We start from the raw sequence: 27,415 nt of genomic DNA on the forward strand, positions 1-27,415 counted from the left end.
ATAATTTAGAAATGTATGTCTGCATGAAATTACAAAGGGAGGTAATTGTGAAGCAGCTACTGAAGAAAACGGAGAGTTTTTCTTTTCTTTTCTTAATTGAGAAGGGGAAAGGAGGTAATAGTTCACATTTGAAACAACAAAATCCAAAAGCTTGCTCTTAAAATCTTCACGGTTGTAGGTCTTAGGATGGAGACTTTCATCTCTACATCTGAATACCAGGATTGAAATATAACATTTACATTTCATGATTAAAACATAAAATACAGCAGCAAGGCAAAATGCATAAGTAAAAGGAAAGGTTTGTGCCAAAGATGGTTGTATATAATCTCCAAGATTAGAGAAGTGGGTGGATCAGTCTAGTTCTACTCTTTTCAGTTTTGCGTAGGTGAGAGTTGGAAGGCCACACTTCATAAATGTGATTGAAATCCCCTTTTAAAGGCATATCAGCCACTGATTGATAGATTCTCCATGATTTGTTTCTATAATCCTTTTTCAAGACCACATACTTAATGGCACTGAGTAAGAAAGTATGGGGGACACAGGTGGTGCTGTGCGTTAAACCACAGAGCCTGGGACTTGCCGATCAGAAGGTTGGCAGTTCGAATCCCCGCGATGGAGTGAGCTCCCATTGCTCGGTCCCTGCTCCTGCCAACCTAGCAGTTTGAAAGCACGTCAAAGTGCAAGTAGATAAATAGATACCGCTCCGGCGGGAAGGTAAACGGTGTTTCCGTGCCCTGCTCTGGTTTGCCAGAAGCGGCTTAGTCATGCTGGCCACATGACCCAGAAGCTGTACGCCGGCTCCCTCGGCCAACAAAGCGGGAAGAGCGCTGCAACCCCAGAGTCATCCACGACTGGACCTAATGGTCAGGGGTCCCTTTACCTTTACCTTAAGAAAGTATGGAGTGTTGGAAGAAATAATCTTCTTTTTCTATCCTCTCCAATCAGTGAGTAAGGCTCTCACATTATAGGAAATGGAGAGGTAGAGGAGAAATGTCTCTCTCCAACTCCTGCCTTCTTGCAAGGGGCCACAGTTTCCAAGAGAAGTAAAATCTTTGGAATCCTTCAAAATTCACTTTAGGCAAAATAGTATCTCTACGCAAAATGTAACATGGAACAGAAACCAACTGCTCATTCTCTACCAGCGCAACCTTTCCATTCACATTGCTATCTGATTTAATTTTATATTTATGTCCCACCCACATTTGCTTTCCATTTCCTTGGCACTCAAATAAACAAGATGGAATAATGCAATATCAACACAGTTTACATAATTTATGCAAAAAAAATTACATAAATTGTGTACTTTCATGACTGCAGACAGTTAATCCAATAATGTAGGCTTTTTGGCAGAAGACAAATTGCAGTGGAATGAAAACAGCGCTGTATGTAATAAATACAGGGCAGGACATAAAATGGTGCCTTCTTACATACCTACCTCATGTAAACAAACAAACAAACAAACAAACAGTAAAATCATTAAAATAAATAAAAATGGCAGTGCAGTAAAATTAAAATTAAAAACTGTAGCTACAAAATACTGTATAACAAACAGGGGAGTGAGAGAAAGAACCCTGTTATAAACAACTATAGCAAAATGAAGAAGAAAATCATGTTTTTAAAAGGCTTGGGAAAATAAAAATCTTCACAGGATGTTGAAAATATATATCAGGTCATGCTAAGGCAAAGCATTGTTAATGTGGGCTATCACAGCAATGGATGTCCACAGGTGGGAGAAGAGGGCAAGTACTCCTTGCAAATGATGATGGATTGCCAGCTCCCTAGCTTTCATTAATTTTTTTTAAAGTAAGTTTTAAGCATTTGTAGAATCTCAGATATGAGGCAAAATGTACAGGTACTAAACTTCTCTTCTTTCTTTTCATTGTTTTACTTTGTCTTCCTTTCAAAACATCCCTGCCAACACTCATGATTTCAACTGAGAAGACTCAGTCGATACCCACCTCACCCCAGAAAGATGGGACATTTAGAAAAGGACACACAAAGATTACCTTAGTGTAGAGGTGGCTTGCCTGTGGCTCTCTGTATGTTGCTGAACTCCCATCATCCTTCAGCATTGGCAACATCACAGCTTAACCAACCCTGCCTTAGCTTTTGTGCTGGTGTTTATGGAAGTAGGAAATTATTGTGGAACCCATGTCCCAGAGCATGTAGGAGTGGAAAGGTAATCTTGTTTAATCCATGTGGAAATTCGATATACTTTTGCTCATTCCCTTTCGGTAAACCATTCTTGTCAGGCATTTCTGTTTCCATCAGCATCTGGCACCCTAAAATATTGCAGGTGTTAGACTTTCTCGTTGTTAATGACTGCAGTCAGGTGTTGGAGGAGAACCATCCATCAAGCACAAGCTGTTTGGTTTAGTATTACAGAAGTGTGGTTCACAACCTTACACTGCTTCTGAATTTTTCAGAAGTGTTAGAAAACACAGTCCTCTATTATTACACGTAAAGCACAATATCGCCTTGGTTGACCTTTCTGTAGGTTCCTTCTAGAAAAACAAGGTGGAGAAAAGAGGCTTCCTGTCGCCTTTTCCTACTACAGAGAGAATAAAGAAGTTGCACTATATTTTATGAAGCATTATGCAAAGTAAATGGCAGAAATTTCAAGAATCCACATGGAGAAGAGAGAGTACACATACACAATAACTTTTACTTTTTAATACCATTCAAAATGCTGATATACCCTCAATTTATCCTCCAACTCCCAGGCTCAATCTATGTCAGGAGATAAAGATTTGGAATTAATACAGTAAGAGGACTTCCAATGGAGGCTCATTGGTTCTCAGAATGTTAGCTCCACCCTGACTCTGTCAAGCACTAGGTTCAGATGTTCTGAAGCCCTCCATGCCCAACACCCCAATGGATGACAGTGCCAGTCTCAGCTCCTGTAAAGCTAAGGATGTGGTAAGACAGTGAAAGAACAATGGAACACTTGCGTGCTCATGAAACTTTTGAATTAAAAAAATGGGACAGCCTGTCTCAAGGAATTCCAGAAAGAAGGGGGAAACAACATTGCCAAGCCTTCATTCAATTAGCTTGTATCCATCTCCATCATCAGTTGTGAAACCAAGAGGAAGCTGGACTTACTGTATGGTTCAAGGATCTCACATGAATGTTCACAATATGTTTCACTACAAGTGATCAGAAAAGGGATCATAATTGAACTGTGCTTTGTGAATGTTGATAGCTGTCCTGTGCTCTGTGTTAGAAGAGAGGGGTAAATAAGTAGTAGTAGTGTTATTACTATAATAGTTGGTAGAGACAGGAGCCTTGGTTTATATAAAACAGAAGGAAGCTATTAAGAAAGATCTGGTTTCATACTTGTGCTAGAAATGTTAATTTACTTTTTTAGATGTTAAGATGTGTCTAAGCAGAGATTTCAGAAAACCCTCCAGGGATAGCATGCTGGAATGAGCATGAATGTGGAAGGCAACAAGTAAAAGAAAAAGTGGGGGGGGGGCTTGCCATTTGTCTAAGAGAAAGAAGAAATGTGCACTTTTAAGAATAGTAAGGGTACATTTCAAAAGGACATCCTGGGATTTAGATGGAGAACATCCATTATCATCAATGGGAGCTGAGAGGCTCTCTCTCAATGTGCATCTTTGAAAATACACCCTTTTTGTGGAAGAGGTACAAAGAGTGCTGTATTGATCTTTTCTTTTTCTTTTTTCCAGGAACTGCAGTAACCAAAGACATGTAAACAAGATTTACTTATGGCCTCTCATAATTCCGTAAGCACAAACCTTTAAAAAAGAGTTCTAAGAAATTGTTAATTAAGTCACACCATCAAGCTCATATATCACTAATAATTATGAAGCCCTTTTAAAGGTTCTTTTGAATTGAGCACCTTACCAAGATGCACTATAACAAAAACATGGTCACAATGAAGAAGGGGAAATGTGGGTACTAAAATTTCAGAGAAGAAGGGATTCAAATGTTTTAAACATTCTTTCTCCAAAGATGAAAGCTTCTTTTATAGTGCAAATATTTCTTAATTAAAACGCCACATTTAATAATCATGTTAGATGAGTTTGCTTGCATTGAGACTAGCCTAAGGATAGCTGCACTGTGTATTCTTCTCTTATAGTACCAGAAATTTATGAGGACGGCTGAAAAGTTCACAGCTGAAATCCAAAATCAAAACCAACTCCATTCTTCAGACTGAGAATGTTTTAGTCACTCATTGTACAATACACTGTCAAGAACCTATTTCTCTGCACCGTACAATAATTGTGGCACAATCTTCTTTTGAAATACCTCAACTGAGAGGGCAACTAAACTCCCCCCCCCAAAAAAAAAAACAACTCTGGAAAACCATAATAAAGAGTGAATAGAGTGAGAGGATTTCAATTTAGCTGTGAGTAGTTGTGGTGTCCAGGACAGTTTTGAATTAAAACCCAAGCCCAGGTACTTATAATAGCATTGCTGTTCAATAGGTTTATTGTCCAAATTCCATCCGTGAGGTTTTCTCTTCTTCCCCCAAATCACCACTTTAGTTTTAGAATGGTTGATTGTTAATTGCTCTTTTGTGCAAAAGACATTCAACTTCCTCAAAAGTCTCCCAATTAAGGTAGACCCTTATGAAACAATTACCAGAACTAAAGGTCTTCACCTCCTACTTTCCCCTACATTTCCTCCCCAGCCAGATATTTTCCGAACAGTCTCAAACTACACCCAGGGTGGGTGGGGGGAATCTGTGCCTGTTGTTTGGTTACACACATAGGCTTCCATGTCCTTGGAAGACAGTGAGGGAGAGGAGCTTCGTACAAGCTCCTGGGACACGTCATCAGCTGAGTCTGAACTGCTTACTGTCCTTGGCTCTTCTTGCTCTCTGAAGCCTGTTGCCTCTTCATCATCCAACCATCCCTCCCTCCCTCCCCCCCTCTGACCTATCCTCAGTGTCACCACCATTCCCCAGGCTCTGAACCTTCTTCCACTGACACTTCCCTAGGGGATTCCTCAACTAGTTCTTCCCACTATTCCTCTTCATCCAGCCAGTCCCAGATACCAGCTCCCTGTGCCATCACCGCCCTAATTTTTGGAAGGCTCCTTCAAATTCTGGAGCAGATAGTGGGGCAGGCTTGGGGGCGGGGGGAGGAAAATAGATAACCATATTCTCCTCTCTCCCATTAGCAGATGATAAGAGTGCAATTTTCACAAGCCATACTGTGTTCATTGTATCTTAAGTGGGGATGTAGGAAGACACTGTTTTCCTTTCCACCCTGTACTCATCACATGCTACGCTGCTTTCATTCTGCTGCAGTTCACCTGCAATTTTCATCCCCCTGTCCACTGTGGCAAAATTGCATGACTTCCATAATTTATGCGCATAATTACATAAATAACATTGCTATTACACCCCATTCATTCCAATGTAAAGGAAACAGTGCTAATGAGTGGGAGTGGGGATGGAGCATAACCATTTATGTATCGATTGCAGACTGAAAGCAGCAACAGCAGTGAATGCCAATCATTTGCTGGATCGATCTTCACTGTAGATATAGACGAAAAAGCAAACATTGGCAATTTAGGCTCCAATTTCCATTTTGGGTGGACTTCTCTGAAATCCCTAATCTTAATAGTGTTAACGGTGTCTCAAGTTCTGAGTTTTTCATATTCCGAGTTCTCTACAATATACAAATGTAGCTTGCTTCAGGATTCCCGAGTTACTGAAGGGAAGATCAAGGATGGCATTTCTTCACTGAGCGCTTGGATTATAAGTAAGTGATTGGACTTTTTTGTTTTTAAAACTTAGTTTATTCAACACTGTATGGCAGGCAATTACAAAATATCAATAACCAGCTCTTATTGCAGCTTGGTAAATGACAAAGGTCACTAGTTAGAATTTCCCCAGGTAAAGAAATGGTAAATGTCACATTTACACTCAAATAACTATACGAGGAAGACAGTGGCAATGGGCCAATTCTCCTGCATTTTGGATATGTGCATTTTTTTCATTGCTCAAACATGTGGCAGAGTATATGAAGTGAGTGAGTGAGTGAGTGTGTAAGCAAGAGGGTGCATGTATTTTAAAAAATCATTGTCAAAGTAAAATGCCAATGGGATGCACTGTAATAAAGCTTCAAACACACACATCCTAAAGCCCCAACAACAATGGTGAACATTGCTGAGCACACACACAAAAGTTATGAAAATATATATAAAGCATCCAAACAGGTCCATCCCCAAATCCGCAACAGAGGTATAAAATTTCCCAGAGAACTTTAAATTGTTTTCTCTCTTCCTTCCTCTGCTACTGGCATGTGTTAGTATGCTGCGGGTCGGTAACTTAACATCACACAATACATCCAGCTAATGAGATTGCAGGAGCATTGTGCCTCTCCATCATTTTCTTATCAGTGACAGCCAGTCCATTAAAAGCTGTAACCCTGAGAAGTGAACTACAGTCCTTAACTTTTGCATTCTGAAAATGGTCTTCCCTTGGCTGTTAATAGATAAGATGGATGCAGGATTCTGTGACAGTTCAGGACACTCGCCCTCCAAGAACTGTCCTGAAACCAACAACAGGCTTATTATCTTCTGTTAGAATGGATCTTTCCCCCATCGCCCAAGATCTACTAAATTCTTTGTTACTTCTGCAAGATCTGGTCTTATCTAGCATTAGTCCCGCCTGTTGTGGATCCTAAAGACTTATTTTAATTTGTTGGGGGTTTTTTAATAGCAACCTTATCAATAAATGCAGACCTGAAAATATATTTCTCTTCTCTGCACTATATATGCATAAACAATGCAGCTACTAAAACCCAATATTCAGGAACCGATTTATTCTAATGCAAGACCCATGATTCATTTAGGTCTGGCCTGCACAACATTTGAGCTTCCAACACACCCACTGTTTATTGTCCCCTCCCAGATGCTTGACAACCTCATAGTTTCAGAAGCCTCGGGTAGGCAAGAAAAATAGGAGGGTTATCAATCACTTGGTTGACCACCGTACATGGTTAGCAGGCTACATTGAGCTTAGAGGGCCACAGCTTGTGCAAGCTTGACTTAGGGACCAATCCTATGCACAAGAAGCTGATGTTAAGCAAACCAGTGAAAATTCAGCCAGCATAAAGTTACATCAGATTCAAACCCTGTTCAGGAGCTCTGATGAAAACTGGCAGATGGAAAACAAGCCTATTAAGTAGTGGTTTATGTTGGGTTGCCAGCCCACCTGGCTGAGCTGTAACGGATTTAGAATCCAGTCCTTCCTATCTGGTTCTGTACCCACCAAGCCCCCTGAGTACCCATTTTGGGGGATTTACATTGCAGCTGAGCCAGGAAGAGCAAGTTCTGTTGGTTTATCTTTTTCTGAGCCAGGTTTGGAGACTTAATGCTGGTTGAGCTGGGACTCAGCTGACTGAGCCAGAATTCCACTGCAACCTATGCTGTTCATTCTTGCTATAGGATTTTCCCCTAGTCCAGAGTTTCTCAAACTTGGGTCTCCAGCTGGTATTGGACTGCAATTCCCATCAACCCTGACCACTGGTCCTGCTAGCTAGGGATGATGGGAGTTGTAGTCCAAAACCATCTGGAGGCTTTGGATAAGAAATGTAAAGAATTTGGTAAAATGTTTATCTATTTTATCTGAAGGAATATGCCCATTATTATAATCATTCTCACTTTATTACGCTGTTCCTTTGCTTTTGTTATTGATTGGTTCTGTAGTTTGAATTCTATTATTTCAGTGATAGTGCACCTTGTGCTATTTTTGTAACCTGCCCTGGTAGCATTTGGTGACATGTGGGCTATTAATTAGTACGTTCCCACAGGGTTGGGACATGTCTGTTTATATGACTTTGTGAAACCTCATGTACATTGACAGTTCAATAATTCTGACAACAGTGGTAATTATATTAATGATGACAATAACAATGTGATAATGATGATAACATGATAATAGTAATAATAACAAAGATATTCCTCCAAATAAAATGGATAATGATTTTACGAAACTACTTAGATGTCTTCTCCAACATATCCTGAAAGCTCAGGTCAACTTGCAATAATAACAGTCCTGTGATTTTTGTTGTATGGACAAACAGTGGACTGTTATAAGCCACTTCATCACTGTCATAGAGGAACAGAGAGGATCTGCAGTACTGAAACACAACTTTAAGTCTATCTTTTTTAAAGGAACCAATTTTGTTCTGAAGTACTTTTGAGATTTTGTCTGTGGTATCACTTTGAGAGCTCCCCTTTCTGTTTCTTTTACTGTTTTCCTTTTGAAAAAGAGAAACCCTTCAAGTCAACATTTTCTAACACACAAAGGCCTTTTCAAAACCTCTGGTTAAATGTATCAAGCTAAACCTCCATTAAATAAAAATAAAAATGTGAGAATTCACCTGGCAAAGAATCCACAAAATGATATTTGCAATCCTCTACACATTTTTTGTGTGGAGTAAGGCTCATATTATTCAGCGGGACTTACATTTGACTAAATATGCATGAGATTGGGCTGCAAGCTAGGTATATGTCAAAATCATCTGCTCACATTCATCCCCTTTCTTTCCCCTTTGCCTCACCCAGAGGGCGACTCACCAATTGCATACCTTCCAACATTTCTCCAATGAAAATCTGGATGTCCCATTCCATAATGATAACTTTAATATTCATACCTCACACATCTTACTGGGTTGCCCCAGCCACTCTGGGCAGCTTCCAACATATATAAAAACATAATAAAACATAAAAACATAAAAAACCTTCCCTATACAGGATTGACTTCAGATGGCTTAGGAGTCGGATAACTCCATACCCTCAAACATTTTTCCAATGAAAGCAGGGACCTCCTAAGGAAAATTGGGACATTCCTGGATCAAATCAGAAACCGGGATGGCTTCTCTAAATCAGGGATGCCGCTGGAAATTAGGGACACTTGGAAGGTCTGCCAGTGAAGCAAGGTGAGACTGTTACCTCAGATGGAAGAAACGAGACTGAGGAACACGCCACTTGCCACCTCCTCCACTGCTACAAGGGTGTTTTGCCTCAAGCGGTAAAATGCCCTGGCTTCACCCTTCCTTGTCCTTCCTTTGTTCTTTCCCTATCTAATGAAAATTAAGGTTGTAAGCTCCTTGAGGCAGAGACCTCTCTCTCCTGTTATCCTTCCTAGTATTATATACTATATATTATATATTATATACTTTCTAGTATTATATACATCAACAGCACGTTTAGTGACAACTTTAATCTTTGGTTTATTTTTATTTATTTTTTGTAAATCACATAAAGGTTCTGTTTACATTCGGATTGTATATACATTTTGTTGAACATAAAATAGATAAGAATAAATAGTGATAAATAAAGAGTGGTTATTCACCTCCCAGAGCTAGAATTTCCAGAGTAATTTAACCATCAATCCCTCTTCTGAGAAATGTAGATCTGGGAATGCGGAGAGGCTCTCCTAATGATTCTCAGCACCCTTAACAAGCTACAGCTCCCAGAATCCTTCATGGGAAGCCATGACTGTTTAAAATGCTATCATACTGCTTTACATGTATTGTGTGAATGTGGCCTTGCCTCGGGATTAGAGAAGGTTCTTGCCTCACCCTTATATTCCATATAAATTCCTACTGTAAGCGAAGCAAGTTTTGCCAACAATAGCTGCTACAGTATTTCTTCTACTTTATTACCACTGGCAACCTCAGGGTAATTAGCTAATTAATATGGTAATAATATTAGAAGGGGGGGACCATCAGATGTGGTATTAATTAGTCATATCAAATCCTCCTTGTTTAATGAGAAATTTTATGGCCCAAGAGAAAGGAAAATTAAATGAAGGTTTAAAGGACTGGTTAGTAAATAGTTCTGTTTGAGCTGAAACAATATTCTTTGTTTATGAAAAAAGAAAAGCAATCTGAATGATGCCAACTTGATGTGTGCAGTTGTAATAGTTCTGTACTGATGAGAATCTGGAATGAAAGTGCTCTCTTGGCACTGCATGAAATGCAGAGATCTTCTAAAGGAGCCAGTTTACTTAACTGAAGTAAAAACTGATTGATAGTTTACCTCTCTTTGAATGCATAAATTCTTTCTGATGTGGAAATTAACACATCATATTGCCAATCTTCCCCCCCCCCCTTTTTTTCTTTTTTAAACCGGTATTTAAGAAGCAGTCAGCCACAAAGGTCTGGGTATGATAAACAAAGTAGGTTGCTCTTTAAAATAAAAAATAAAAATGAGTGTGATTATATCCCTGTTATTGTGCTTGTAAAAGTAGCAACATTATTAAAATTTGTAGCATCTGGAAAGGTTATTTTTGCTAAAACCCTGGTGCCCTGGTCCTCGTAAACTGGTCATGATCCAATGAGCTGCAAACAAGCATTATGAGGTGTATAAAATTCTGCACAGTGTAGAGAAAGCGGTAGAGAGAAGTTTTTCTCCCTCTCAACGCTAGAATTTATGGACGTCAAATGAAGTGAAATGTTGGAAGATTCGGGACAGACTAAATAAAGTACCTATTCATATAGCATGTGAGTAAACTATGGCATTTGTTCTCTGTAGAGGTACCAATGGTCACCAACTTTCATGGCTTTTAAAGGGGATCAAATGAATTCATGAAAGACAAGGCTGTCATTGGCTACTAGCAATGGCAGAGGCAGTACGGCTCTGAATAACAGCTGCAGGAAATCAGAAATGGGCAGACTTCTGGGTGCTCAGGTCAGTCTTTTGGACTTCACATAGGAATAATATGTTATATTATTAACCTGGGTACATACCTTTGATATAAAGGTAAAGGTAAGGTAAAGGACCCCTGGATGGTTAAGTCCAGTCAAAGATTACTATGGGGTGTGGTGCTCATCTCGCTTTCAGGCCGAGGGAGCCGGTGTTTGTCCACAGACACCTTTCCGGGTCATGTGGCCAGCATGGCTAAACCGCTTCTTGTGCAACAGAACACCATGATGGATGCCAGAGCTCACAGAAATGCTGTTTGTCTTCCTGCCGCAACAGTACCGATTTATCTACTTGCACTGGTATGCTTTCAAACTGCTAAACTGGCAGAAGCTGAGACAGAGCAATGGGAGCTCATCCCATTGCGTGGATTTGAACTGCCAACCTTCTGATCTACAAGCCCAAGAGGCTCAGTGGTTTCGACTACAGCGCCGCCCGCATCCTGTACCTTTGATGTACTGAAGAGTGTACTAGATGCTTCAAGCCAAACCAAAATAAAATTTCTTCATGAAGAAAGCTATGTATTAGGAAGATTGTCATTCTTAATGGATTGCCTCTGTATCCAAAGCTATAGTTTAATATGTTGCATGTCTACCCAACAGTGAGGGCTACTGAGTTTTTTCTATGGGACTTGTTCTCAGGTCAGTATATAAAGGGCTGCAGCCTAAGTTAGTTGACTTTCTTGACTAAATTCTCTAATTGTCATTAGTGACTAAATTAATAGCCATGATAGCTAGCTATTCCCTAACTGTTATCAAAGGGAAATAAAGCAATTTGCTCCATTCAGTCTCTTGTTTGTTTGTTTGTTTGTTTGTTTGTTTAGTTAGATGTTCCCTTTCCAAATAATGCTCAGGCTGTTTACAAAAAGAAAAGAAAAGACAAAATATAATGGTAGAACAGAAATTCAATTTTTAAAAGAATCTACAATATCTTAATATATAGAACGTTGTAATAAACAAAACAATTCATCCAATTACAGTAGCCCCCCACCCAAACAATCCTCACCTGTCAATGTTAATCTCACAAGAAATCAATGAACATAGCTGTCAACTTTTCCCTTTTTTAAAGGGAAATTCCCTTATTCCGAATAGGATTCCTCGCAAGAAAAGGGTAAAGTTGACAGCTATGTCAATGAATGGCAGCTCATGAGTCAAAAACAAATTTTGTAGTTGAAATCAGCCGGCGTTTCTATTATAACAAAAGAAAAACTAAACACCCCACAGTTTTCATTACATTATGAAATGAATATGACACCATCCACCCGTTTGGGGAACTGATGTATTCAAGTCAGTGGTCCATATTTTTTTAAAAAGTCACATTGGTGATAGTCTGCTGTGGTTTCTGCCATAGGTGCCTTCAGGACCTTCTCCATGAAATTTGGGATGCTAACATGAGCCTGATCACAGAATCTTACAGATCTCCTTGTGACCATGCTGCTCTAGGCTAATTTTGGAGTTCTCAGCTATTAGCTTTGTATTTTTTTGATCCAGCTATGCATTTCCCACTTTAAAGACTGCTTTATGTTGACATTTCAGATGCTAGGGTCAGTGCAAAAATGTGTTTTATTTTAGTCTGGGAGAGAAAAGGCCTAGAATGCCAAACAGTGCAGAACTTACAATGCATGCTTTCGGCAAGCACAACAACAACATAAAACTTGGTGCTGCAACAGATTCCCCCCACCTCAGTTGTTTCAAAGTGACACAACCCCCTTAGTTCTGTGTCTGAAGAATTTCAATCAAACCAAGGAGCTCAGCCAATCCATGACATACATGGGGATTTTGTGATAGATGGGAAGTCTAACATCTCATAAACCGCTAAGTCCAGAAATGAAATATTTCATTCAGCAGGATCCCAACATACTTTGGGCAGGGAGAATAAAGTTCTAACTATAGCAAATCAAAAGATTTAGGGCTCCTTTCAAGTGGAAGACAGGAGACAGAGGAAAGCTAAGGCTCCCCAACTGAGAATATGCCTCTCAGCAGTGCAGACAGCAAAAACAGACTTGTGAATTCATAGGAAGAGTGGTGTTTATTTTCTAATTTGTTTGTTTATAATGCCAATTCTCCCTATCTGCAAAGTATTACAGCAGGCAACTATATCTAGGGGAGTGAGGGTTACGATATATATATTTAAAAATCTTGAAAATAGGAGTGGAGAACCTGTGGCCCTCCACACTACAACTTTGATCAGCCCCATCCAGCATTGCCAGTGGCTGATATGATGAGTTTTGTAGTCCAATATAATTTGGAGAGCCATCAGTTCTCCATTTCTCTACTAAATAAGGGTGTGTGTTTTCATCTGGAACTCACTGGAACTCAGTTCCATCACCTCTCAGGTGGGCACCATTGCCATTATAAGAGAACAAGGGAGGCGTTTGTGAGTTCCAGCACCTCTATTTCTAGAAAAACAGCACTGACTAAATGAACCACCTGATTACTTCCAGTGACAAAATACTTGCCGGATGGCCTAGAGCAGTGGTTCCCAACCTTTTTTTGGTCATGCCCCACCTAAGCATCTCTAAAATCCTGATTTCCCCCTCCCCTGTGACATATAATTCTTAGTATTCAAAAAGTGAACTCCTATTCACATGGAGGAAACCTAAAAGGCCACTAACTTGCTCTAACTCATTCTCAAATTGCCCCCCCCTTAAAAATCAAATTGCCCCCTGTGGGGTAGGTCCCCCATGTTGAGAACCCTGGGCCTAGAGAAAAGGATTTCCAAGCCTGCCTTTATTGTTTAGAGTTGGTGAATAGAGGATACTTCCACACTGAAGCTGCTCTTGGCTGACTAATTATGAGGGATAAAAAAGGAAGCTATCTGAGATACACAGACTGAAAGCAGTTCAGCAGTTCAGCATGTCAGAAGCCATGGGCTGAAGTGGACTTGTTTCAAATGAACCCTAAGATTTATCCCAATTTCTTGGACAACACACCAAACTAGGATTAATCAAAATGGGAGCAAACGCTTCAGAGCTCCTCCTTGATCCTGAAAGTGGTGGTGGACTTTGGGGTCTCAAATTTCAGTGGTGTCCTGTGGGACTCCAAAACATGGAGCCCCCCCTCTCTCTCAAACACACGCTATTCTAAATCATAGTTGTGGTGTCCCTGGCAGTGTTCCTGAGGCTCTGCACTTGGAGGGAATAGCTGGCTGGAACCCTAAACAGAAGCAGCAGACAGCACTGCAACATTTTGTTGCTGGTCCCATTTGTGACTTACCACATATGAAGTCCCCACTTTGAAGCACTTACCATATAGAAATCCTCCTCCTCCTTTTGGGCTCACAATTGTAAAAGCATGAGACAAAAGGAGCTGGAAGGAAAGAGGAAACTTTGCACAATCTGGAAGAGAGTGAAAGAAGGAAAGAGTGGTAAAGGAATTAAAAAAACAACAACAAAAAACCTGAGAATAGGTGTGCAGGGAGAAGAAGGGCAGCAGGCCTATGGCCAGTGCTGAAAGGAAGAGGAATAGAAGCCTGTGAGGAGGCCTGCTCCTGGTGATATTCTGACATGGTTAATGGGCACATTGATACTAAAAAAACTCAAAGAGACATGATCTACCCAACATTAAACCATTTTACATCGTTCTGATATCAGAGGGAGAGAGTTCAGCACGTGCTTTTAATGAAGGAAACTAAAAGGTACTGAACTTTGGCTTGATCACGAAAATAGCCAATGGCGGTGTTACAACTGGAGCACTAAGCTAAAAGTAGCTGCCTTTTTAACTACAATTAGAATTCTCTTTGTCCTCAGGAATTATAGGCTACAATGAATTCTCTAATCCTATAAAAAGAAAACTTTAATAATGGGGATGCCGTTGGAAAGGAAATAGTGGAAGGAACCGTTTTTGCTCTCCACTCCAGCGCTACTGAAAACTATAACGCAAACCAGCAAAAGTGTTTTCAGAGAGCAGGCAAATTGTATAAGTCAGTCTCTCATGCATAGATTTCAACCAGTCATCGGCTTAGAAAATGACAGCAGCCTTCCTGTAAGCGAAAAACTATGTCTTGTAAATGTGGCGATTGAGCAGAAACATTTCTTTTCTACACCGCTGGTGCCTCCTCTTATTCCTAAAGAGTAAATGTGATTCTAACACAGTCCCGTGGCTGTTCAGTTAAAAGTAGATCCCATTCTTTTCAGTGGGGCTTTGCGTGGACAGGTGGAGTCCCCCCAACCCCAGGTGACCCCTGAGCAGAATAATGACTCAAGACAATGTGCTATGGGATTAAAATTGGCCACAACTTTATTCAGTTTCAGATGTAGGGAGACCTTGGCTCAGGTATTGGGCGTTTATCCTTCCCAGTGCCCAGCCAGGGATCTGGGAGACATCAGGGTTATCCAGAATGTGTGGGGATTGGGCTGGCTCTGGAGAACATATATTTAAGCAGAGAGCCCACCCACCCATTTCGCCGCCGTCACAGGGGAGAGCAATGACAACCTCTCGGTGTATGGCCAATGCCTCCCCTCAAGACCCCTTTAACGGGGAACCCTGATATCATCGCCGTGAGGGGGGCGTGGGTCACCGCTTCATGTCCCCCCCCCCCATTCAGGAAGATAGACTAAAGGATTTTGCCCAAGGCCTGAAACCGCCAAAGTTGTGACATTTTGCTACAGGAAAAGCAAAACCTGCCAATGCAGGAAAATTCCTTTCCGGCCCTTCAACAGAGACCATGACGTAGCAGCACCCATGTACCTGTGGAGAAGAGGTTAACCTGCAAAAGAAGGCTTGACTGAGGGTGGTTAGGGTGGGAGAAGCTCTGGAGCCAACTGACGCTTTGTAGGTAAGATTCACCTTCTGTTGTGTTGGCAGGGCAGTCCCTCTCCCTACCTGGCCGATCCCCTGGCAACACCTCCCCAGGCGGGATTGGGCAATCAGCTGAGGTAGGTGGAGACCTCCAGGTATCCAGCCTGGGGAGGGCAAAGCCAGCCCGTACTTCCGGGAGCCACACTGGGATCCGGGGGGGCTGAGTGTGACCACGCAAAAGGCACCCCCATTTGATGTGGGGAGTGGTCATTATCCCTAATAAATGTGTGTGTATGTTTAGGATTGCAGCCATACTTTGCCCTGAAATTTGTTCTTTATATAACACTTAAGCTTTAGCTGATTTTAAGTATGCTTTTTATTCTTTCTGGAGCTCAAAACAAGGTAAATCTATTTCTGAGGAAAGAAATAAACTGAAGGCTACATTTAGTGTAGTCATTGGGTGGACAGGCTGCAAACTAATGGGGCAATACTCTACATATCTTCTCGAAAGGAAATCCTGTTCAGTTCAATAGATTTCATTACTAGTATAAGATTTTAGCCTATATTTAGCTCAGTCTGCAATCCTGTGCTATTTACCTGGCAGTAATTCCCATTGAACTTAATGGGTTGTGTATAAGAGTGTACTTTTAGTTCCTACGTGAGTTTAATTACGATTTCACAGTGATTACAATGGGACATAATACAATTAATTTATCCTGTCCATTGATTTGGGGCCAGCCAATTTAGCCCACAACGTCGCTTTATTTGTCATTTCATATGTTGTGTTTGTGTGTGTACAGTTTGGTTGTAAGAAAAAAACCTCAAAAGCAGTTTCCAAAAAAGAAAAGAAAAAGAAGTTACTGTAGGTCAATGCCTTTTGACAGTTTACAAAGAAAAGTACTTTTCAGAATAAAATCTCTCCTCTTACTATTTCTTTTTGTCCCCCTACCAGAAGGTATCACTGTCATTCTAATCATGCACTTTTTAAAAAGCATTTCCCCCTTCTTCGTTACATATTTCTAAAAGCAGATGGGAAACAGTTTCCATCAGCCCAACGATGTTTTAAGAAGGTGACTCCTATACTGAGCAGGGCCAAACCTAGAATAACCAAGCAGAAGCAATTTTTAATCCCCCACCTCCTGTTCAGGATATTCATTCTAGACTGTATGCAAAAACCCATGCATGATTCATGAAGAGTATTTATACAGTATGTAAATGGTATGTAAATGTGTCCCCTGTATGGAGACAAAAATCACTGATGCTGAAGGAGACTTTGTCTTCTCCAGGTGAAAGGGAAATTTTCTAAGTGCAGCAAACTTCAGCTGCCAAATATTGGTCCTGCAATTTTGATATAATTTGCAAATAAATATGTTTTTCCCAGTGGAAAGCAATGGAATATATTGCACTAGTTAAAAGCCTTTTTACTGAGTGGGGGTGGATTTTGGCACATGCATGCAAGCATATAAATCCACATGTAAGCACACACTAAGGTATCATGCGATGTGCAATCTGTCATTTCACATACTGCAACTGATGAATATACAGTGGTACCTTGGGTTACATACGCTTCAGGTTACAGACTCTGCTAACCCAGAAATAGTGCTTCAGGTTAAGAACTTTGCTTCAGGATGAGAACAGAAATATTGCTCCGGCGGCGCGGCAGCAGCAGGAGGCCCCATTAGCTAAAGTGGTGCCTCAGGTCAAGAACAGTTTCAGGTTAAGTACGGACATCCAGAACGAATTGAGCACTTAACCCGAAGTACCACTGTATTATTACACATTATTCTGCTAAATAGTGGACCATAGAGCTCTTTAACTCATGCAACAGCAACACTGCCAGCACAGCCTTCCTAGCTGACTGCAAAGCCCAGGCAAGATCATTTTGAGAGAAATGCTCCTTCAGTTACCTGGGTATTAAGCCATTTAGAGCTTTCTACATTAATACCAGCATCTCAGATTAGGCCCAGAATTTGAATATACTCTCTAAAAAAGTTGGGCTAGCACGGAAGCAGCAATCTTTACTGTGCCAGGTCCAACCATTTTTATCTTCTCTTTATTGTGAAATCTTTTACAGTATGAAGCAATTTAGACATTTAAAAAATAAATAGTATAGTTAATTCCAGTGTGCCAGTGTGGTGTAGTGGTTAAGAGCGGTAGTCTCCTTATCTGGGGAACCGGGTTCGCGTCTCTGCTCCTCCACATGCAGCTGCTGGGTGACCTTGGGCCAGTTACACTTCTTTGAAGTCTCTCAGCGCCACTCACCTCACAGAGTGTTTGTTGTGGGGGAGGAAGGGAAAGGAGAATGTTAGCCGCTTTGAGACTCCTTAAAGGGGGTGAAAGGCGGGATATCAAATCCAAACTCTTCTTCTTCTTCTTCTTAATTCATTGAACTATGGCTGATTGCCCCCAATCCCTTGATATCTTCTGAGGTGGAGGAAAGTTTGAACCTATGAATCCAAGTCCTGTAGCTGAGGGAAACTGAACCTTGATGAATGGATGTGGCTCAACGGTAGAGCAGATTTATTGCATGTGGAAGGTCCCTGATTCAACCCCTGGCGTATCCAGGTAGGGCTAGCAGAGAACCCTACCTGAAGCCCTGGAGGACAGCTGCCAATCAGTGTAGACAATACTGATCTAGGGGGACCAATGGCCTAACTTACAACAACAAATCTTTATTATGGTCGTAGACCAGCATAAGGAAGGAGGGGTACAAGCATTTAAAATCTAAAAAATGTTTTAAAAAACTAAAAGGAATTAAAACAGAAAATATGTATAAAAGTCTATAAGAATCCAAAAGAAGCTAAGAGAGTCTAAAATAAGGATTAAGAACATTAGACAAGAGTGGAAGAGCATAAAAGGTTAGTATATATAAAACTATAGCTATCAGTATACAGAGCACTCTAATACGAGTGCTCATTATATCTAGTTTGTGGCATGGGTCATCATCTGAGAAATTCTAAGTGCTGCTGTGCAGTATCTAGCAATGTTGTATGTTGTAGCAGGGTTGGTATCTGAAAGCAGCCGGGAGGTATAAAATTGTCCTGTGCACCCATGCAGTGATAGTAAGATGAGGCTAGTACAAATGTCTCTGTAATAAAGACACTGGAGAAGCACATGCTCTGTTCTTTCTATTTGTCCAGAGTCACTGGGGTGTTGTCTCTCCCTGTAAGCAATCTTCTTTTATCGGCCTTCAAGGACAGCCGAGGGGAGGGCATGGCATTGAGCCAAGGTGAAGGCCCTCCGTTGCTTAGGGACTTTGAGTTTAGCTAGATATGCCTAAAGGGAGGCAGAGTACCTGAGGGAGTCATTGGAAATAAAAGTTGGGGTCCTGGCTAGATCCAAATGGCGCTTAGTGTCTGCAACTTGTTGTTTTATGAGAAATTTAGCCTGTTCGTATCCCATGCTGAGTAGAAAACCTGGAGAGAAGCCCAGGGTTGAGATTTTAGTTGCCATAGCCTGTTTCCATGTGGATTGAAAATCATCATTCTTAGCGGGGCAAGGCCAAGGGGAAATAAAGATAGTCTGAGCCAGTAGTTGAGTATGGTCACCCACACTCTAGACTTCACTTTTATGAAACCTGTCTCTAGCCTCAGGATGGCATTAGAGAGACATTTTGGGACTTGAAGAGCTGATCATAGAAATTTGGATTGTATAAGTTTGAGGGGTGCAAAATTGGAGAAGGGGCCCAGCTAGGCACCATGGAGAAGTTATGGCTTAACTTAGTATAAAGGTACCTTCCTATATTCTTATGTTGCTTCACCAGCAATTTGGAAGTCTCTGTGGTTCTCTCATTCCATTCTTTATTAAAGCAAGGGTTGCCATATTTCAAGAAGTAAAAATCCAGACACCCCTAAAGCTGTTCAGCTTTTTTTTTTAGGAAATCCCGAGCTTTTTTAACAAAAATAGAAAATAATAATTATTATTGGTTTACTTGCTGAAGAAACCGCCGCCTTCTAGAAATTACCCCTGGACGTCACTTCCACGTTTGAAATCCCAGTAACGTCCGGGAAATCCTGGCTGTATGGCAGCCCTATTAAAACACTTCTTTCCACTGTAGACTTGAAAGTATGGGGGGAATGATATCTTTCCAGCTCCTGTGCTCTGGGCATATGCAAAAGATTACAGCCCTACAAGTCCTGCACGTAAAAATTCACATCATGCCTTTAAACTTCTTCAGTGGCTCAGCTCAACGATAACTTGATAATAAACGGCTTCTTGCAAAGGGCAGAGCATTAGCAAAAGTTTACTTTGAGGCCTTTAGAATTCTCCTCTCCTTTCTCTTGCTCTGGATCCTCCGGGGACGTAATCCCTTAAAATGTAGCTCATCCTCAATTAGCAGGAAGAACATATGTACATTCTCCATTAAAATCCCCAGGTATCGTACGATGCAGTTCACTTCAGCTTTTACAGTTAATTAAAGCTCCGTACCCATTTTCTGATACTCCAGCTGGCTGTGGAGAGTTTTAAAGCAGGAAACACTTTAGCGATTAGACTGCTGAAAAGCTTGATAATAAACATTAATGGTCACACGACTTTATTCTTGTTCATCCGCAGTTACAAAAAGTGCCTTGCCATTAACTTAATTTTCGTCACAACAGGATAGGTTTGAGTCGGAAACGAGGTGGCCAACACGCTTGCCGGCATTAGAAGAGACTTCATTAAGCAGCATTTATTGGAACCACCAGAAATATTATTTGGTGTACGGTGGACAGCTAGGAATTCAGAGAATGTCCTAGAGAAAATGAGGCATCTTTCCACTGGGAGACCCTTGCAATCACAGCAGGAAGCTCATCCATTCGTACTGCAGCTGAAGAACTAAATCAGGGTGTTGAATAAGGAAGGTGCAGGCTGTAGCGTATACAGACTAGTGAGCTGTCTTGAGAAATAGCTTGCACAAAGATAAGATTTCGTGAATTTTGAATCATTGTTCTCATATAACACCCTTCTGCTAGGTCAGCAACCACAATTTTGGGACTAGAAGAGGTCTTCTAACAAATGGAGATGTCTGGAACAAATAAATATAGGTGTAGGCTTTATTTATTTTTTAAGTCTTAATTTTACTCTATTTATCTCCATTATTTGTATTTCACAGCTTCTGCTGTCTATGAGTGTGGGCAAGTTAAGCTAGAGGAATTCTCTCCATCTTTGCTTCTAGAAACTCAAGATATTATTGCAGAAGAGGGTGGCCATATGTCCTCTTGTTGAAGTAGTGTCTGAGTCATGTCTCTTTTCAAGATAAAGAACCCTAAGAAGGAAGAGTAGGGCCCTTCGAGTTTCCCATCAACAGCTAGAGACCCCACCCCAGACTGAGCAGACACACAGTCTTCCCCACTATGGCAAGACATATTGTACATACATTGAAATCATAATCATTATTTTTAAGTTTGCATCTTACCATATAAATTAGCATAGGCAAACTTTATGGAAATTTGTCTGTGGCGAAGGATTTCTTCTTCTGCAGCATGAAACAGCATGTCCAAATCTGCTCCGTAAAACATAAATTCTAAATATATTGTAAGATCTGGAAACATTTCAAGGGTTCTCCCTCCCAGAGACACACCTGCTCTTTGGGTTCCTATTCCTTCTCCTTTTTTCCAATTTCTCTCTAGGAGTGAGTGGAGTGGTGTCATGATGCCTGATGATGATGATGATAATGATAATTTATTTATACCCCACCCATCTGGTTGGGTTTCCCCAGCCACTCTTGGTGGCTCCCAACAGAATATTAAAAACACGATAAAACATTAAAAACTTCCCTAAACAGGGTTGCATTCAGATGTCTTCTAAAAATGAGATAGTTGTTTATTTCCTTGACATCTGGTGGGAGGGCGTTCCACAGAGCGGGTGCCACTACCGAGAAGGCCCTCTGCCTGGTTCCCTGTAACTTGGCTTCTAGCAGTGAGGGAACTGCCAGAAGATCCTTGGAGCTGGACCTCAGTGTCTGGGTTGAATGATGGGGGTGGAGACGCTCTTTCAGGTATACTGGGCCAAGGCTGTTAAGGGCTTTCAAGGTCAGCACCAGCACTTTGAATTATTCTTTGAAACATACTGGGAGTCAATGAAGGTCTTTCAGGGCCAGGGTTATATGGTCTCAGCGGCTGCTCCCAGTCACCAGTCTAGCTGCTGCATTCTGGATTAGTTGTGCTTTCCGGGTCACCTTCAAAGGTAGCCCCACGTAGAGCACATTGCAGTAGTCCAAGCGGGAGATAACTAGAGCATGCACCACTCTGGAGAGACAGTCTGCAGGCAGGTAGGGTCTCAGCCTGCATACCAGATGGACATTGGTGTCAAGATGTGCATGCTAGGATCCTGGGGTGGGAGGCATCAAAGATGGGGCTGTGCACCAGGGAAAACACTGGATTGGCTTTGCTGGTGTGCCTGCAAAGCCCCAACCTCACCACCACCCTCTCTCACCCCCACGTCATCCTAGTACATGCTAGCAATGCTGGTGTCAGGAGGCCAGCACCATCCAACTATGTCAGCTACTTCTATGACTCTTGTGAGTTTATTTCCAGTAATATTTAAGCAGCTTCTCTCTGCAGAGCTCTCTGGGACTTCATAATAGGACCTTCTTTGTGGTGACCCCCAGTCCCCCCCCCCGATGTTAGACTAGCACTGACATTAGTTATGTTTTCAGCACCAAGTAAAAATATTTCTTTTTCTGTCGACTTTCCCGCTGAACAGCTCAGGACAATCTATATGATAGCTGAAAGGTGGACCAGGCCAGATTTTATATAGTTATTGATTGCTGTCATTTTAATAGATTTTATGATCATTTTCATGTTTGTGTGTGTTGTTGCCCCTCTGAGATCATTTCGTAATGACAGGTAGGATACAAATGTTAGAAATAAATAGAATTTTTTTAAAAGAAACGAACCATAATTCACATAAACATTGTGAGGCAGTAGTAGGGTGCAGGAAAACTTAATTCAGCATCTAAATGCAATCAGTAATGAAAAAAAAATAATCTAGTTAGAGTGTTTACAAAATAATTAGCCTCCCGGTCTTATCTTTCATGCATTTCCCCCAGACAGTTTTTGTCCTTTGTTCTTTTGTTGTCTCTTGTCACATAATAATAAGAGCTTGGCAGAAGTGTAAAAAAGTTTGAAGCAACTATGTCAAGAAACATTGGACAGTTATTTACATATAATTGAACAGATAATAGTCCTCCCTAATTATACGCAACACAATCTAACCAAAGTTATATACTTTTCCGTTTGTTTCAGTAGGAGAGATGTTCAGCCTGATCCTGTGCATTTTTTACTTAGAAGTAAGTCCCACTGTGTCCTAGCAATACTCTTAGGAGAACAGCAATGGCTATGGGTTATACTCAATGTCAGTTATACTCAGAGTAGGTCCATTGAAATTAATGGACATGAGTTAGTAAGGTTCATTTGTGTTAATAGGTGTACTAAGCATTGGATACAACTCTATTTGGCAGCGTGGTGCATTGGTTAGGGTGTTGGACTAGGACCTAGAAGAAGATCAGGGTTCAAATCCCCACTGAACCTGGGCACAAGATGTTGGACATAATATAATGATGGCTGACTGGGAACAGTTATGGACCACAGGTATGAAGTTTACGGCATGTAATGCCTTAAGAGAGAATATTATGAAAATGATTTACAGGTGGTACATGACACCAGTCAAGCTTGCAAAAATCTATCATTTGCCCGATAATAAATGTTGGAAATGTAAAGAAACTGAAGGTACATTTTTTCACCTTTGGTGGACGTGCCCAAGGATTAAGGCCTTCTGGGAGATGATTTATAATGAAATGAAAAGGGTATTTAAATATACCTTCTTGAAGAAACCAGAGGCCTTTCTCCTGGGCATGGTCGGCCAAACAGTGCCAAAGAAGGACAGAACTTTATTTATGTATGCCACAACAGCAGCAAGAATACTTATTGCAAAGTATTTGAAGACACAAGATTTACCCACTCTGGAAGAATGGCAGATGAAGGTGATGGACTACATGGAACTGGCGGAAATGACTGGCAGAATCCGAGACCAGGGAGAAGAGTCGGTGGAAGAAGATTGGAAGAAATTTAAAGACTATTTACAGAAATACTGCAAAATTAATGAATGTTAGAATGATGTTAGAATGAAGTTAAGTGGTTTTAGTAGTAATGTTATAAAGGTGTATGTAAAAATGGATTGTTAACAGTTGAGAATTTAAAGCTATAATATATTAAGTTAAAGGATTAAGATAAAAAAAAGGGAAAGGGATTGCTGAATTAATTAATTGAACTGGAATACAAAAAAGGGAGGCGAGAGGAGGTCAGGGAAACAAGTAAATGAAATGTAAGGTATGGAAAGATTGATTTGTTTTTTAAGTTTTTTTTATTTTTTATGTATTTTGTATTTTCTCTTTTGTATTTTTCTTTTTTTATATATGTAACCTTTTTTGGGGAAACCTTAATAAATATCTTTAAAAAACAACAACAAATCCCCACTGAACCATGAAGCCCAATGGGTGACTTTCATCCAGTTACTGGCTCTCAGCTTAGCTGCCTAACTTAACCATGCATGTTTACTTAAAGCTCACTATGTTTAGCTGGGCTTTCTCCCAAGCAAATGTGTTTATGAGTGCAGCTCTTTTGGGGAATCAGTTCCATGGAACCCAGTGGAATTTACTTCTAAGTAAACATGCTGGAAGTTGTACTGCAAAGTCTCGCAATGCCCAGCAATTGAGTAACCGCTTGACATCTAAAATAGTCTTAAGCATTTCCATGAAAACCCCCTTTTCAAATGAAAAGGGAACACATGGCATTCCTATACATTCCACAGCTAAAAACATGTGTAGCTCAATCGTATGCACGCTTATCAAGAAGCAAGTTTAAATATGGGTTTAAATATGCATAGAATTGGTTTATTTGTTGGAAATAAAGCCCATCAGTTTCAGGAGAACTTACTGTCAATTGTAACCATACTGACAGTTTCAGGACAGTTTGAGACTTGCCAAAATATTCTCATCTGACTCGGAAGCTCATCCATATGTGCATTAGAATCTCTTGTTAGAGCTCCGTGTGCCACAGTAGTGATGGGTAAAATAAAATACAAGGGCATCACCTGGCCACAGTTCAACCTTTCTAAGAATAGGACCAAGCTGATGTTTTTTCATGAACATTTTCACCCAATGAGAAAAGCATCCTCTTTTCAACATTTCCCCCCCAGAGTGGGATGGTGCACATCACAGCAACACGGCTGCAATCCTCCTTTACCCCCCTGTGGCTCAAAGGTTTGTGGCACTGTGTGGGCACATTGTTGATGTGTCTGACAAACCACCCCCATCCCCATCTCCCTGTTAGAATTCCTGCTCCATGATTGGTGTCATGGAATTTTTGTCTTTCACATGGCGGTATATGTTTTGACTCCACAGAGTGGGAAGTGACAGAGACAGGATGTTTCTGTTACTGTGTTCTGTGAAGTGGGACTATTGTCCTTTGTTTTTCCCCTCCCTTTGCTGTCTGATGCTAGAGAGAGAGGGAGCCATGTCACAGTGCTCTGTGTGTGTTTATTTGTGAATAAAGTAGATTAGCCAAAATGCTGAGTTGCTGAGGTCTGTTACGCAACTGCACAAACTCTGCAGATCCGTAAGTGTGCCGGTGTCAGTTGGCATCAGTCGCTGTGATGTTCGGGCTGAAGAAAGCCTATGAAGCTCCTGAACGATCGACCAGGAGGGAGGGAACATGCCAGTTGGGTATGTGTCTCTGCCAGAGTCCTACTCGAGTTAGGCTGAACTCCTGACACTGCCTATTCAGCATGCCTGAAAAAGGCCTAGATGTGCTTATTGACATAGGCTTGCTTAGATTCACCACGGGATGGGAGGTTCTGATTTGGGCATACATATATTGTATGTGCAATGATCCTCTTCCCACATGTACTGAACATGTGGACATGTGCAGTGGGTGGTGGGTTGAGATGGATATGTTGTAAATGGATTTATCCACCGAATTTGGCAGTTGCGACCTGATTGAGCTTTCCTTGTCTCAGACACTTCTTGTCTCGAACACCCACTTATGTCTTAGCCACTTGTGTATTGTAGGCAGGGCTGGATTTAGGTTTGATGAGGCCCTAAGCTGCTAAAGATAATGGGGCCCTTTATATGTCCAGCTGTCCTCTGTCAACAACAAATTGTCACTGTTTTTTTGTGTTGAATTTCTTAAATTACTTACATCATAGGAGCCTACACAACACAAAATGCTGTTGCTGTATGTAGGTTTCATTTTATTTGTTTTTTACCTTATATTTTAGAAATGTACACCCAGTTGTTTTTTTCTTTAGTTTTTTTGGGGGGCCAAGAGAGTGGGGCCCTAAGCTATACCTTGTTTAGCTTATAAGTAAATCCAGCACTGATTGTAAGGTGTGTGTCTTTTTTAAAGATAGAACTAAAAAATTCTAATTATATACAAAAAAAACTTCCATATAATACTATATCACAGCAGCATAGTTTCTTATGGATTAATGCATGAATATTTGTTTATACTGATTGTATATTTATTATACTGGTTACTTTAGGAAACCTGGAATGAATGTGTGTGTGTGTGTGTGTGTGTGTGTGTGTAATATGCATATAACACTGTGTGTATAATGCATATAATGATGCACATCATTTGCAAGAATTGTTCATTAAAATACCCTCATTTCTCTTGAGACGGCTACTGTATTGGGGGTGGGGATTGAGGTCCACCCACACAGCCCTGATCTTGCCACCACTTTCCTCCTCCAGTGGCATAGTGGGAGGGGGTAGACGGGCCATGGCCCCAGGCACAAAATTTTGGGGGGATGCAACCAGACCCCCCCCCCAGGCACTAGCTGTTGACATGCAGAGGGCTGGGAGACCAGCTGGCAAGCCCCAGCTGTGCCGTCTCCTTCCATCGGCCCGTGCTCCGATGTAAATCAGTGACCCAGACTTCAAAAGCCAGGGTACGCAATTAGCAGAGTGTACTGCGCACACAGAATAGGCGTGAGGCTTGTGAAGTCATACTCTAACTACAGATTTATTAAACATAAATAAGAACAAAGAAACATGTCGCCTCTCTCTCATGTCGTCTCAGAACAGCAGAAGCAAAAGCTATACACAAATGGAAGTTCCCAGGATACTGTGCTGGAATGTAAACAGACATGTGACATGGAACAATTCCACACATCTGTTCCTTAAGGTGGAATGGAATTCTCAACACTAGCTTCCGCAGGGATCCCCATCTTACTCTGGCAAAGGTGGTAGAGCAGGTCAGATCCACGGTCAGACCCATGGCTAGCAAGCAGGGACAGAGGGAAGCAGGCAAGGGACAGCCCCACTATGGCCCAGCCTGGCATTCCTCTCTGTGGGTGTCAGGGAGCTTTGCTTGAGAATCGCCACATCAACCCCTGCACAGGCAGGTAGGTACTACAGTGTGGCCTCACTTGGCTCCAGTGGGGAGCACTCTGGTGGCATTGGCGGCTTGCCTGCCCTGGGCACAGGCAACCCATGCTACACTGCTGCTGCCCCTTCTCCTCCTCTTCCTGGAAGGCAACAGCCAGGTTGCTGCTGGAAGGCTTTTCCTTCAGCTCCACCCCAGTAAGTGATTCCCTGCTGTCTATATCGACTTAACAAACAGAAATCAGCAGCAAAACCAGACTTAGCCATGTGAGAGAATCAGTTTTGTCAGGCTTAGAGGCTTTGGCAAAGCTCTAGCACTGCTGCACTCCTGCTTCAGTTAAGAAGTGGCTGAGTTGCCTTAGAAAAGGGCTCGATCAAAATATTGCAGTTCAGGCTACAGAAAAGAGGGTTAAGGAGTCGTTTTCTCACATCTTGGTTCTTAGAGAGGGTGAACTGGTGTGGGGCAGGCAGGGTGAGCTGGCATGTAGTGCTGATGTTGCTGACCCTTCCGTCCTTTTTCAGCGGTGTAAATGCCCCCTATTGAGCGTTGTGAGATCATGTCAATGAAAATGAAAGGACTTCTCAAAGGGTTTCTTGGTTCAGTTCTTGCCCTTCATTTTTC

Source organism: Podarcis pityusensis (assembly GCF_964106645.2).
Source record: "Podarcis pityusensis genome assembly, chromosome: 7".
NCBI classification, from domain to species: Eukaryota; Metazoa; Chordata; class Lepidosauria; order Squamata; family Lacertidae; genus Podarcis; species Podarcis pityusensis.